Genomic DNA, 15361 nt, shown 5'->3' on the forward strand with positions numbered 1-15361 from the left:
AAAGAGGATTCTAACCCAGATTTAGCTGCTCATTCATTGCTCCTATGCTCATCCCCTTTTTGCAACTGTTGTTTTCTAGTAACCTTTTGTGTAAATTAATATTGAAAGATAGGGAGGTGGAATTTTGTACTTTTGCCATCTTAAAATTCATCAATTATGAAGGAAGGAAGTTCAGACCTAGAGTCCCTAAGATGAGGCTGAGGCTAAGTAGGAGGAATCACAGTATTTTTCCTTTTTTTTTTTTTTTTCAAATAGTGTCTGTTTCATAAGGTAAAGCATGGATGTGCCAAAAAGGGAAGATGAGGAGGTATTTCTTAATCTACTCTCTGTCAATAAGCCTTTGTTCTTTATCTTCTTAGGTGGTATAATGTAGTTTTATGATTTTCCTTGTACCTTCATAGGCATGTTCATACAAAGTTAGGAAAGGTTATGTCAGAGACTGCTAGCCTAATACTATTTTTAACACTGCAATTTTCTATCATTGGGCTAAAGTAGGTGGTTTATGAGAGTCACTGAAATATATGGGGCACACTGACCTACTCACCCCTCTCCTACACGTGAGCCTATTTCACACACATATAGACACCATTACCTGAGAATTTTCAGAGGTCAGCTGGGGGAAATTTGCTACAAACAGCCACAAGTTTAAAAATCCTCCTGGCATTAATTTCAGGTTAATTAGGAAGATGAGTTTGTCATGAGGCCAAACACCTCCTCTAACCTGAAGGAATGATCATTCAGAGCATATCATTCAAGGTGACAGAGAAGCCTGAGGGTCACTCAGTTCTTTTCAGAGTTGCTGCCTATAATTATCTTTATTTACATGGCCTTTTTATAATTTTCTACTTGAATCAAGGAAGAAAAATAAAATATCCATGTTCAGCATTCTTTTCATGCGTGCATACGTTCCCTAGATATTTTTCCTAGAGAAAACATCAATTCAATAGGAAGAATGCTGAGAGAGCAGGATATGGTCCGGGTTATAAATTAACAGCCCATACTCTTAAACAATGAGGATCATTCATTAATGAGCTACATACAATGGACCCAAAAAAATGCATTTTCCTTCTTTCAAGTCATTTGGTGAAATATTAGAGCTTAATTAATTGTAGTTTGAGAAAGAACATTCTCTAAAAACATTTTGACTTCATTCTTCAGTAACAGAAGCCTACCATTTAGTATCCAGGAGTCATAAAATCTGTCCTTTGTGCTCTTGCTGTTAACAATTTTGTACTTGCAACTACGCGTTACTAAAAATATTGAAGGAATTAGCACGGGGTTACGACACTGGGAGCTGAAATCCTATGCCCAGAAACTCCTGTGGGTTTTGAAGTCAGCCACATCGCTGAGTCAGTTGTTCATGTGCATGTCTGCTGGAGAGCGTGATCAGCTGGTGCCAGACTGGGCAGGTGTTGTCTTCACATTCCAAAGTAGGGACAGAAGCTCTCTAAAAATATCTTCCTTCCTTATTCACGCAGGCACCATATTATTCTGGGAATGAATGCTTTACTCCCAGCCACGGGGTGTGTATGCATTCGTTTACCTTTTATACAATTTCTTGTCCCAAAGAAAAAGATGTGTGTTTACTATGTTACATTTGACTTGATGCCTGTAACATATTCCTCAACAGATGCTGAGGAATGAATGATTCAGCAAGCAACTCAGGACCTCTTTCCTGGGAATTATATTGTAAAATACTGAAAGCCCAAAGCAATTGGCTTATTTTTAAGTGCATTTCTAACACATTTTTATTTATTTTCATAATGCTCATCCTTATCTAGATATACAACAGAATTGTAGGTTGTACATCCATGTTCCCTTCTCTTTCAGAGCCTCCTACAATTCTGTATACAAAGTAGTTTAGGGAGATACAACTCCCTTTGGCAACATAGCCCTCAGCTTCTGTCTTTCTGAGCTTTCTCCCAAACATATCTCCCTAGGATCCTTCTCACTATTTTCGCTCAAGCTATTACCTCCTTCTCCAATGATCTCCTTCTCATTGATAACAATCTGAATTTCTTAAGTCCCAGTTCAAAATTCACTTCTTGTAAGACTCTCTCCCCAGGAGCCCACCATCCTTCCCTACGTCACCCCTCACCTCATACACACTATGTCTGTGCTGGTGACCTTGGTGCTTCTAGTTTCCCTCTTTATAGTTGTTCTCAAATTACTTATGATGCACCGCTATTTTATGTCTCCTTAATTATGAATGCCTTTCAGGAAAGCACCTGTTCTGTCTTTTAGACACACTCCCTCCCACTGCCCCATAGGGTTGATTTCCCTACATCGTATACAGTAAGAACTCAATGAATGCTAAACTGTTCAAAGATCACACTTCACAAGGTATCAACCAAAGCTCAAAGCAGTTTTTTGTTCTTGGTTCTTTGGGTGATCCATACAGCCCTCTGACCCACAGCCTTTGCATCCGGCACTTCATACACATACATTTTCCTACAAACATATTAGTAGTCACATCTTGGTAATGTAGTCTAACTTACCTTCTACTAGTGGCCCGGTGCACGATTTGTCCCTCAGCCTGTCCTCCGCCTTCTCCCAATCCGGGACCCCTGAGGGATATAGCAGTGTGGGAAGCAGCAGGCGGCCAGGGAGGAGCCTGAGCCAGGGCTGGGCGCTGCTCCCGCTTATACCAGCCCTGCTGCACCTGCCGCTACCTCCACTTGCAACTCGATAGCACTGTCGTGGAAGCGGGACAGGCTCGCATCATGGTGGGGCGGGGGGGAGCGGGCAGCTCCTGCACTGAGCAACTTCCCCCTAGTGGTCAGTGCGTGTCATAGCAATCGGTTGTTCGGTCGTTTAGCCACTTAGGCTTTTATATATGTAGATAAGGCCTTCCTAATAGGACCTCACACGTAATTTTATGTCAACTCAGACTCATCCATGCTCCCTTCTCTTTCAGAGCCTCCCACAATTCTTAGTCCAAATTTCCTTCAAAGCCTTCCTTGCATTCTTCACCTTGCCCCCTATCCTCCCCTAACCAGACAGAACCACTGTGTCCTCTACCTCCTGTAGGTCTTCACTTATGCTTCTGAAAGCACTTATGTCTCTCTTTCCTCCACTAAATTGTGAGCTCCAAGAGGGTAGGTAGGAGCCACATCTTATTCATCTTTATGCCATGAGCATAAATGCCATAGCACCATTTGCAGCGTAACCATGGGCCACAGGGGAAAATATATCATTGCTATTATTACATGGAGAGACAGCATCATGTGGCAGCTAGGAGCACAAACTCAGAACCAGACTGCCTGGGTTCAAACCCTGGCTCTGCCCTCACTAGTTGTAACTTTGGACAAGTTCATTAACCTCCATGCTGCAGTTCTCTCATCTGTAAAATGGGGATAATACTAGCACCCACTTCACAGCAAGATCATGAGAATTGTATGAGGCAGTATTTGTCAAGAGCTTAGAAGAGTACCTGGCAGTATATAAATGTTCGTCTTAAGATGTTTGCTTAAAAACAAATATTACTCAAGTCCTATTCCTGTGCCACATCATTCGAGAGAGAAGGAAATGCAGCTCAAATTCAAACTCTTAAGCCTGATTTTCCCCACCAACTGTTTTCACCAAGTATTTGCACAGTCAGAGCACATGAGCCCTTCGCATTGTTCCCTACCCTGAAAAGAGGAACTTGGTAGCTGGAATTGATTTCAGAGATCACTGAGTTTAAACTTCTCATTGTAAGGGTGAGGAAGCCAGGGTGAAGTGGCTTTCCCAGGGCACAGGGCTTGTTCATGACAGCACTTTGTTTGCCAACCCACTGCTCTTTCCACACGTTCTCAGATAATACCAGAAAGCTTGGGTGTGGTTAAAATTATTTGGAGGAGAAAAAAAAAAATGTCAGCAAAACCTGTGTGAGCACAAGGCCAATGGTGATTAAACCTCTGTTCTGATTCAAAACAGACCTCATTATTTTTCTGACCACAGTTGGATTCTACTCCTTCCGGTGAACTACTGTGCCCTTCTCCTTAGATAAAATTACCATCAGTTTCAGAAAAGGCCTCTAATTGCTTAATGGGTGGCAGGAAGACTTGCAGAATGTTGAGTTGCCTTAGTGTCATCCGGGGAGAATCCCATCAATTTTATGCCTCCAGTGGGAGAGTACAGATGATTGCTACTGTAACACAGCGGGGACCTCATGGAAGAGAATGCAAAAGGGGCATGCTTTCTTTTTTAAGGGTTGAAGTGGCATTGCAAAGAAATTTCTCATGTCTGAGAGGGATGCTTCAGGCTGCACCTCCAACCCTCGAAGATCAAGTTCACTCTCGGCTGCCCTCATGGGGGCTTCAGTAGAACGGACGTTGTGAGATGCAGTGAAACAGGGAAGTCAGGGCCATGAACCACGGGGTGGGTTACATTCAACATCCTCACACGGGGCATCTGGTCCTAAATACACAAGCAAAAGCAAAACCCGCGTGGCCTCTTTGGAGAGACGAATCCTGGTTTTTTGCCTGCTTCTCTTTGACGAACATGATGTGCAACCGGGAAAGAGCATTTTCATAAATGTTTCATTCTCCCTCCTCCAGGCAGAGCATCGCTGGTGCATGAATTATGGCCACTTGGCTGACAAGCATCTTCCCGTGAGCATCCTTTCTCATTTGCGGTCACGGTAGTGTCTCCTGGGGAATTGACTAGGAGAAAAGAGCTCAGGATCGGAAAACACCCACGGCTTCTCCCTTGCCCTGGGGTTTACCAGGCGTTGTAACTTCTCTGTGCCTCAGTTTTCTCATTTATAGAATGGGGATAGTAATAGTATTTACCTTACGGAATTTTTTCCTCAAAGCAGAGATGAGCGGGGTTTTCTTGGTTGTGAACATAGGAAGAGTCTGCTGTTGCTGACTTCTCCCTGTTATGACTCCCCTTTCAAACATTATTGCCGTTGTGTCATATTTAAACAATAAATTAATGTTAATCTTTTTTAAAAAAATGGTGAATGACTTGCATGGTTGCTGAGTGTTCCCCATTGCAGCTGCATGCACAGCACTGTAGGGGTCACGCAAGGAGAAAAGGACACGGTGTAGCCCCAAACACCCTCTGCCTCGTTCATCTCTCCTAGAATTCCTCTCCCTTACCCATCCTTACCTATACCATAAAACCATCCACAGAATCCACTTAATTTATGGAGAGGCCCTCATAAAACACTTCCATAATATCTGGGAAAGTAGAAGTCGCTGAAGTAGAAAAACCAAATCATCTTTAAGGAAACCCTCCATGGGAGGTAAAGCAAAATGCACTCTGAAAGTGTTGTACTTTCCAGGACTTGACTTCTCCTGTGTCCCCAGCTCACTGATGGCTCCTTTGCCCAGGCAGTCACCCAGCTCAAAACCTTCCTCTTCCCTCCACCTCATCACCAACACAGTTAAGTTCTACTTCTGAAATATTTCTTAAATATATCCTCTTATCCCAGTGGTTCTCAACATTCCTAATGCCACGACCCTTTAATACAGTTCCTCATGTTGTGGTGACCCCCAATTTCATTGTTACAAATTGAACATAATTAAAGCATAGTGACTAATCACAAAAACAATATGTAATTATATATGTGTTTTCCAATGGTCTTAGGCGACCCCTGTGAAAGGGTCGTTCGGCCCACAAAGAGGTCACGACCCACAGGTTGAGAACCGCTGCCTTATCCCTAACCTCTGTTACAGCCTTGATTCCAATCATCGTTTCTCAGTATGCTATTTGAAATATATTTTGGAAGACCTATTGGGTGACTAGGAACCACTGCTCTGTGCAGTTATTTTTTTTCCAGGAGATTTATTAAGGGGAAATCAAGTCTGAGAACCCGGAAGTAAAACATGATTAATGGCTTGTCAACATGAGACATTGCTAATAATATGACCTTGGGTAATATGTAACCTCTCTGTGCCTCAGTTTTCTCATTTACAAAATGGGGACAGTAATAGTATTTACCTTACAGAATTGCAGTAAGTAAAAAAAATGAGATTTTTGAATGCAGAGTACTGAGCATAGCTTGGTACTTAGTAAGCACTTAAAAACATAAGCATTACTATCACCAGTATTGCAATTCTTGATTATTTTAAGAGCCTATCAATGCCACAAAGTCTGTATTTGGAAAGAAAGTATAAATATGGGACAAAATATGTTCTGGAAATTATGAGCGCATAATAAGATTCAAACTTATATCAATTAAGTCTTTGTACATGTCCCCCTCCAATTCATTCCAAACAGTAGGGCCACTGGAGTTCCTCACTGGTAAAGTTAACCAAGTCCCAAATAATATGTTTCAAGAATTTGAGATTTTGGACAGAGCTTTCCTCCAAACTTTATACAACTTGCCCAGGAATACAGCTGTTCAGATGGAGAAAAAGGTGGGACTATTACCTAATGAGATCTAACTCACAAAATGAAACGCCATACATAGAGTTATTTCAATAGATTTGTTTCCTTTTGACCAATCGGTATTACTCGTCAGTTTTTTATGATAACGCCCCCATTTTGTAAGCTGAGCTGTCACTAGCTGACAAAACTGGAGGGTGTTTCAACAAGAGAGAGAGATTTTGTTCTTACTTCTACATGCTGTCCAAGTTCCTCTAATGCAGTGGTTCTCAACCTTCCTAATGCTGCGACCCTTTAATACAATTCCTCATGTTGTGGTGGCCCCCAATTTCATTGTTACAAATTGAACATAATTAAAGCATAGTGATTAATCACAAAAACAATATGTAATTATATATGTGTTTTCCGATGGCCTTAGGCGACCCCTGTGAAAGGGTCGTTCGACCCCCAAAGGGGTCGCGACCCACAGGTTGAGAATCGCTGCTCTGATGCTTGGTCCAGGTGCCTAGTTGGATTAGGTGTTAATGAAACAATCAAAATCAAAGAACATTACTCCTAATGCTGCTCTAACTGCAGATCTTAGGAACAAATCCTAGTAACAATTAGTCAGTGTTTCTTCCAAGCTTTCTAGGTTTATTCCATTCATTTTAGAATGTCAGTTTCAAATTTTGGAATATGTAATTTTGTGATTGAGAGACTTAGGTAATGGAAACTGAACTGAAGCCACTAATTCACATAAATGCTGCTATTCACTTGAGAACTCCTGATTGTTTTTAGTCAGATTTTAGGAGCTAGAGAATGAAAGTAATGAGCTAGAGACAATTTTGTCCCCATCATCATAGTAATTGCTTAGGGGGTCTGTCCATGATTAGCAAATGTTTATTATGAATTTCCATCTAGCCCTAATTGGCTTAGATAACACATTTGGATTCTCAATAGGATTTGGGTTGCCATAAACAAAAAAGTTACTGCATTGTAGCTGAAGGGGCCAGGTTTTGAATGAAGGGGTTTCTAACCGGCTTATGCATTTTCTCTATGTCCATGGTAACAACTAACATTTTGGGAATGCAAAATCTGTTCCCCAGGCCACATTAAATACTTCTCTGGATCCTATCTTTTCATCTCTGCCATAAACCTACACGGAGGCTACTATTAACATTAGCACTTAACTCTTGAGAAGAGTGACATTTAGAGGTTTTAACTTCCCTAAGGCCCAACAGCTGGTCAGTGTGGGGCAGCAGTGGGCAGACCAGGCATGGATCCATGGAGCCCTTGCTCTGCATCACATATGGAATCTGAAAGCAGTTCCTGGGAGATCACAGTTCTCTTTTCATCTTTTACCTAGTCACCTCTCCCTCCCTTTTTTCGTTGCTAAGGAAGTCAGGGCCAATTTTCAGTGGTTCCTGGGGGGAAAGCCATTGAGCATATTGGAGGATGGCTTAGGTCTGATCTGTCAGAGACAGGCCCATATGTCAGCTCCACCACTCCAGCCGTGAGAACATGGGCCCATGATTTCACCTCTTGGAGCTCTGGTTCCTCATCTAGAAAACAGCAATGTAATACCTGCTTAGAGTTATTATAAGGACGCAGTTAGATAAATTAATGCATGTCGTCTTGTCAGTAGACCGGTGGCGATGTGTTTGATGAAAAGATGTCAGCCTTACACAGTAAATACAAGCACTGTTTCATAAAACATGTGCCTGGTGTGGAGTGCTAATACACACCCTACTGTGTCACCGTGTACAATGTGTTTGAGTTGGGGCCAATGTTCCAAAGCCACTGCTCTAACCCCTCCTCCCTCCCACCCCTTTTCTCTGAGAACTCCGGGCTCCCTTTCCACCCTCCTTTTGTTTCTCTTGCAATGAGGAGTAGAATCCCCTTTTCCTCAGGATCTGAGCTTCCTGGCAGAGATGTTAGGAATACACTCAGCACAAGAAAATAAACTCTGATGTATAGGCCCTTGCTGATCTGGGGAAAAGAAACCAAGAACCTTTTCAGTGTCCTAAGCTAAGTGGCAGAAATTCGTCTGATTCTCAAATACTGTCCCCAGGTATCTCTGCACATAGAAGAAAGTCCAGCACAGTTCTCTGACCTAGTGGCTTGCTAATAACTAATTACCCCAACGTTTTCCCAAGTGAGTGTGTCTGGTGATTTGGATCAGGTACTTCACCCTAATTCTTCTGGTTTTCCTTTACTTCTCCCATTCTCCCAACCCCTCTTGTTTATTCCTTCACCCCCTTAAATCCTTCCATTCTTCCTTCAGGCCAAATAACTTATTGGAATGCAAAATGCTAATTTATAATCCTTCATCATGTATTCTTAATGACAATTACACAAAACCAACAACATCCTTTCGTCAATTTGAATTAGCACAGCTCTTCCATAAGTAAATGGTTATCAGAACAGGTCAGAACAGTAGTATTGGTAACAATTGTTTCCACCTTCAGTCTGCCATTAATCCATCACCAGGGGCATAAGCTCACACTGGACTCCCCAAATTCCAGCAGCACCTCTACAAAGTGACGTATGAAGCTGCCCTTTGGTTTGCTAATCATGCAGGCTTATATTCAGAGCCCTACATTCAGAAGGCGCCCTCATGAAAGCAAACAGCTCTATTAACAACGGGAAGCACTGACACAGTCATTCCGAGCCAGTAGCATCATCACATGCACAAAACAAGATGAATGGCACAGTTTATGAGGCCAAGCGAAATCCCTTCCAATACAGGATTTAAAAAAAGAAAGACACCTGATTTACCATGAATGCGAGAGATAATCGTCATCTTGTGATATATAGCTACTTCTCTTCACTGCAGACTATGAGGAAGTGTTTCAATCACGTTATCTGGGGTTTTTACTTTTACCACAATAATTATTATTGACAGATTCATTTGGGGTAAGAAATGGTCTTTCAGAAAAACACTGGGTGATTTCAGCAGAGCCCCGGGTCTGGGAGCAGATGTGCATTATAAAGCAATATGTGGTATAATGAGAAAAGCATCCTTCCCTATCCTATTAATTATTGGCACTACCTGATAATCCAGAATTACTGACCCTTCCCACCCTCCAGCTAGCAGATATTTGTGTATCATAATGCACTGTGGCCCAAACACAAGCTCAACTCTGTGTAATGTTGAGAGCCAGTGTTTCAGTGATATTAACCTGAACTCCACCTATTCCTTCTGCATTGCCTATAACACAACTTGGGAATAATACATTAATTTCCTCCAATAGGTGAAGAGCTTAGTAATTGATACAATGTAATTGATGCACAGAAATTTTCATTGTTGATTACAAAGATGACTTTAAAAGATGGTAAATGCTTAGGATGTGAGGCTAAATGATAAAAGGAGAATGCAAAACTGTCAGAATATTAGGATTACAGATGAGTAAAAGTGCAGGTGGATATAGGAAAGCAGGAAAAGGCAAGCTGTTGTATCCACAGGGAGGATGACAAACAATTTCTTTTTTTCCCTTTGAAAATACCCTTTACTGTTCCTTATCATAAAAGTTATTTTAAAATCAAAGCTCACCTCTTACAAAAAGTTAGTTACTCCTTACCACAAAATGCGTAAACTAAAAGCTGCATGTGATAAACGCTGGAACTTTTTTTTTTCAGGTTCAAAAATAGTGTTGGAATCTGCCAAGGAATTGGCTCACATTATTCCACGTCAGACACATTTACACTCAGATGTATTAGTAATTCCTTTGGTTGACTTTTCCTTGCCGTTGTCATGGCAACCATTCCCACTGCCATTAGTACCTCTAGGGCCCAGCTTTGTTCACATATTTTTAGGCCGGTTCTCTCCTAACAAAGCAATTCATACTTGTGGCATATCTGTAGCAGACGCCCTGGCGACCTGTCCTGTCTCTAGAACTGCTGAGCCCTCGGGTTCCCGCCTTTCTTGCTCTGTTTCTCTTGGTGCATTTCTTCCCTAAGTCATGCAAGCCTCTCTCCTGTTTCCAATGACAGGCTACGTGGATTATTTAAAGTTTCCTTTTTCCACACATGCTCCATGTTTCCCTATCAAATGACCCGCTAGCCATCATCAACAAAATAGCACATTTTCATTAGTGATCCCTTTGGACCACCGCTACAGAAGAGAGGCAAAATCCCCTAGGAATAACGGAGACTGTACAGTGCCTCTAGACTGGTAATCAGAGGGTAATTCAGTCTGGACTTCCACAACTCTAGTTGCAAGGAGGTCACAAAAGCAGAAGATAGCCCCTTGCATTTTCTGACCACTGGAACCATTGACTAGTCCTTTCTAATGAAGATGAAGAATATCAGCTTCCTTTTGTCGTGTCAAATCAATTTTTCATAGTATGACCAATGTGGAGAGGTTGTTATAAAATGGGCTTATTCTTATACTTATACTGCTGAATAGAGAATACATTTTGCACTTTTTCTTAAGCAATAACCACTATTAAAAAAAAAACCACACCTTATCAATGTTTGCCCCTTTGGCTCTAAATTCTTATAGGAATATTTTCTAGGAAAATAATCTAAAATGTAGAAAAAATCAGGTATATAATTTATGGCAAAGTTGCTTATAATCGCAAAAACATTGGGAGCCATCTAACTGTCTAATAGAAGAAAAAATATGTGATGTCCACAAGGTAAAATATTATGCAAATGATACATCTATAATAGCATAGCAAGTGCAAACGATGTAATGATAATTTAAAATATTAATTTAAGAATAGGATGGGAATATATGATAATTTTGTAAAAAGGATAAACTAGCCCTAGCCAGCTTGGCCCAGTGGATAGAGCATCAGCCTGCTGACTGAAGGGTCCCAGGTTTAATTCCTGCCAAGGACACATGCCTGGGTTGTGGGCTTGATCCCCAGTAGGGAGCGTGCAGGAGGCAGCTGATCAGTGATTCTCTCATCATTGATGTTTCTCTCTCTCTCTTTCTCTTCCTTCCTCTCTGAAATATATATATATATATATATATATATATATATATACACACACACACACACACACACACACACACACACACACACATATATATAAAAACTGGTTGTCTTTGGGAGACAACTTTTGGTGTTTTCTAAATTGTTATTTACTTAATTGTGTTTTCCATCTTACTAACTTTTAAAGACTTTTGGAGGAGTTGAATTAATCTTCTTAGGTCTATGCATTCCCTAGGAATCAATACAGAATAAATCTATACCCTTTTTATAGAGAGTCATTCAAATAGTGGGGGTCAGTTGCAGTGATTTCAAATAGACTTTGTGTGACACAAATTCCCAGCCTCACCTAAGGCTTTAACTACTTCATTCTACAGAATTAAATGTTTTCAAAGTTGGTAGAAAAGCTAAGTAAACTTTAGAACTCTGTACACATGAGCATTCTGTACACTAAAGTTACATTTATTATTTTATAAATTCTCTTCCTAATGTATGGGTTAGATCTTTTCCATCTTCAAAATTTTTCTTGCCTAATGAATTAAATTCAACTTTTTAGTCTAGCATTTAAGGACTTCCGAAGATGGTTTTCAAAGTCGATCTCCAATTCCATGTCCCATCACAATATTACCCAAAGCCTACACACTAGCCTCTCCAAATTATTTGCCTTTTGCTGTGTATACAATACAATGCCTTGCCTTCCTTCCTGTGTTCACTCTGTGCCCTTAACTTGAACTGCTCTGTTCCCTTCCTTGTCAAAACCTTTCAGCACCACCTCACATATACCTTCTCTGGGCATGAAGATGCTAACAATGATGAAAACCAGTCTGTGTAATACTTAGAATTGAATCCCTTTTACAGTTTCAAATACTCGGGCATTTTAGTTTTTGCTATCAAATCGATCAAAAATGAAAACATCAATTATTCATTGGCCTTCTAATTAGGATCTACTGTGAGCAAATCTCATTAACGAGAAACATCCATTTTACCTGGCAGAGGTTCACTCAAGTCCATCCTGACAGGGAACTGTGTGTGTGTGTGTGTGTGTGTGTGTGTGAGAGAGAGAGAGAGAGAGAGAGAGAGAGAGAGAGAGAGAGAGAGAGAGAGAGAGAGAAATGGAGGCTTAGTTCAGGGTTAATGCAAACAGCACTCAGCAGCATGTGTTGAAAGTGTGCGTTGGGTGATGAGGGAGAGTAGCACACAGGAGAAATTTCTGGGGTTGTGGAACCATTTGCTAACTTCTTTAAGAGTTCCAAAACTGAAGTGTGGCTCACTGGTGGTAAGAGAGAAGAAAAGAGTAGTCATTCTCTAGGCTGGTAGATAGGCCAAGAATAGCATGTGAAGGAAAAAATAAATTTCAAAGGACATTTGTTTCTACCTTTTAAGGCATACTTGGAAAAGTTATCAAAGGATGACATTTCAAAATTTTTAAATGTTTTTCTTTTCTAGTGGTTGCCCGATACTAGCCGCCACCCTGCCAACGAGCACACACAGGAGATAAAATCACCAGCCCAGAAAAACACCAACTGTCGGAAGCGACGGATACATGGCAACCTCGGTTAATTCAGGCACAGAGATGCCTACATGGAAGCGCCTGTTCTTTTTCCCTCCCACCTCCTGTGGGTGACACCTCAGCACAGCCAAGCCATTGCCTCTAGCTCTATGGTCATCTTTCTGCAGTCTTTTAGAGCATTTATTACCTTCCCATTCTTAATAAATGCTCAGATTTTCATCCTCATCACTAGAGGCCATATTTATAATACCCCTCTCTAATTTGTATGAAAGTCCACTCAACCAGTTCATTTCCAATAAAAAGCACGCACTTTTCCTCACTTTGTCCTTCACTAATTCCCTCAATAAGGTCTAACAGAATTACGCCAATATGTCATCGCAATGCCCTTTTCCACTCATTCACGGGAAGATTGCTAGTTCAAACTATTTCAAAGGTCCAGATGATTGATGCTGGCAGGTATTACTCCATCTCTCCAGAAGAGTGAACAAAAAGAAATAGAATTAAATCACCTCTAAGAGGAAATTCTGAGACAGAAGGGAAAAGCTTCTTAAGCATATACGTCACATATTACAAGAGTTTCTAAGTCATTTTTAGAACACCAATCCTCAAAGCTCTTTACAAAGAAGTTAAGTCTATTTTTAAAGCCTCAAACCCCTTGGAAGAAGTGATCTTGAATGAAAGACTACTCGATGCTTTGTACACTCTACTAATATACTAAAAGCCATTAAGATATCGAGTGGATTCTAGTACCAGTCTCATTTCACTATGGAACTAATAAGAACATAATTACATTATCGTTTGTACAGCTAACATTTATGGAGCATTTCGTAAGCAGCAGAAATTTGGCTAAGAGCGTCACATGAGCTGTGCTATCATTATTCTTGTTTTACAGGCAACATAACTGAGTTTGAGAAACACAAGGTCACATAGTTATCATGTGGCAGATCCAGGATATAAACCTGGTGTTCTGACTCCTGAGCCACACACGTAACCACCACATTATCTGAATTAACTAGCAGGGCCAGAGATTAGCCAGACTTTCTCAGATGGTTCTCTCTGGACCTTCTTCTGGCCCCTCAGTCTTCATGTATGTGACTCCCCCTGCCCAGCCTGTCCTCCGCTGGGCTCTCTGGGGTGTCCTATGTCTCTTCCGGGGCTTTTATTATAAAGACTTGGGTCTATGGTTCAGTACTTACTCGAAGACTGATTTCATCATATTCTAAATCCCTAAACATCTGCTTGGCTTCCCTCCCACAGATTCCGGGTAATGGCTGCCTGGGGCTGGAGCTCCCCGGTTCTCCTGTCTCGGTGCTCTGCAGCTGGCTCTCTTGGCCCTCACCTTCCCTGCTCTGTAGCTGAGCTCTGGCAGCAGGATCAGCATATGTCAGAGTCCCTGTGACATAAAAGGCATACATCTGCTGGAAGAGGGAAGTTAAAATGACTCCCTCATTGGACAGCAACCTGGAAACAAGGACATTCTCTATAAAACACCATTGATCAACCCCATATTTAATGTTTAATTACTTCACACCCAATTTTGTGCAGGTTGTTCTAGAATAATCCAATAGGAAACAGAGCTTTTGGATCACATCAGTAGATTATGAATTGAAAAAACTTTAATAAATAAAATCTCCAGGTACTTTCATGTCTCGCGCATTCCCGTCCTGCAGCACACACACAGTAAGAGCATTAGTTGTACCATTTCATCCAGTAAGCCACTTATCTTTCTATCATGCTTTCTGCTTTGGCATTTGGCCATTTACCACAAAGGAGGTGAGGACCATAGGGATAAAAGATGGAAACATGTAGTTCTGCTACTTTTTTTTTCCTACCCCCCCCCCCAAAAAAAAAAAAGTTTTTAAAGACACATGGTCTCTACATCATATGTCTGTGCTTTGGATTCATGTTATGGGGATATTTGAAGGAGCTGGGATAATTCCAGCCACACTGGAAAGGAAAAAGTACCAAGATAGTTACCAATCATGTTTTCAAGCAGCTATCCGCATATTTTTTAAATGCTGGATGAAAAGGCATACGAATAAGGAGTATGTTGAAAAACTCAAAAAAATGCATCTATATTTAAACTGCTAAAATCTCCTGCCTCATTAAGTGCAATAGGTAAATTCCAAATGGAGACCATGTAGCTTTAAGAAAATTAAGTTCCTAAACAGTAGAAACATCGCCAAACATTATTATCAAAATTATTTGTCTATCTTGCTTAGTGCACAAGGCATCACTTATTCCCAAAAAGAAATATTAGGGCTTTGTGGTGTGGCAGCTTCTCACAGCTGTCGGAAGCCAGTTTTCTTATCAGTCCAGCAGGAGTGTAATTAAAGACAATAGCCAGAGCAGCTGTATTGAAAAAACAAGTCATTTGTCTTCCCCTTCCCCCACCCCTTCTGCACAAGTAGTTCATCTGAACACAGCATCAGCTCCAATCATCAACGCTTCTTCAAAAAGCAGAATAGAAAACATATCTGTTTCCCACTGTGGGTTGTGAGGGTTGAAGAAATACTTGCTCTTATCTTGCTATTGCATTATGTAAAGTGCAAGTGATTTAGGTCTGGATATTCGAATGCCCCTGAGGTAGGGCAAGATTTTGGAGAATGAGAAA

General features: G+C 41.0%; 1 pseudogene; it reads left to right on the top strand.

Annotated features, from left to right (window-relative positions):
* The window catches only part of LOC118667705, a 98888-nt pseudogene extending 86091 nt beyond the window's left edge, over positions 1–12797 (top strand).
* The last annotated feature ends 2564 nt before the right edge of the window (positions 12798–15361 follow it).

This window comes from Myotis myotis, unplaced genomic scaffold, assembly GCF_014108235.1.
Source record: "Myotis myotis isolate mMyoMyo1 unplaced genomic scaffold, mMyoMyo1.p scaffold_m19_p_12, whole genome shotgun sequence".
In the NCBI taxonomy this organism is placed as follows: domain Eukaryota; kingdom Metazoa; phylum Chordata; class Mammalia; order Chiroptera; family Vespertilionidae; genus Myotis; species Myotis myotis.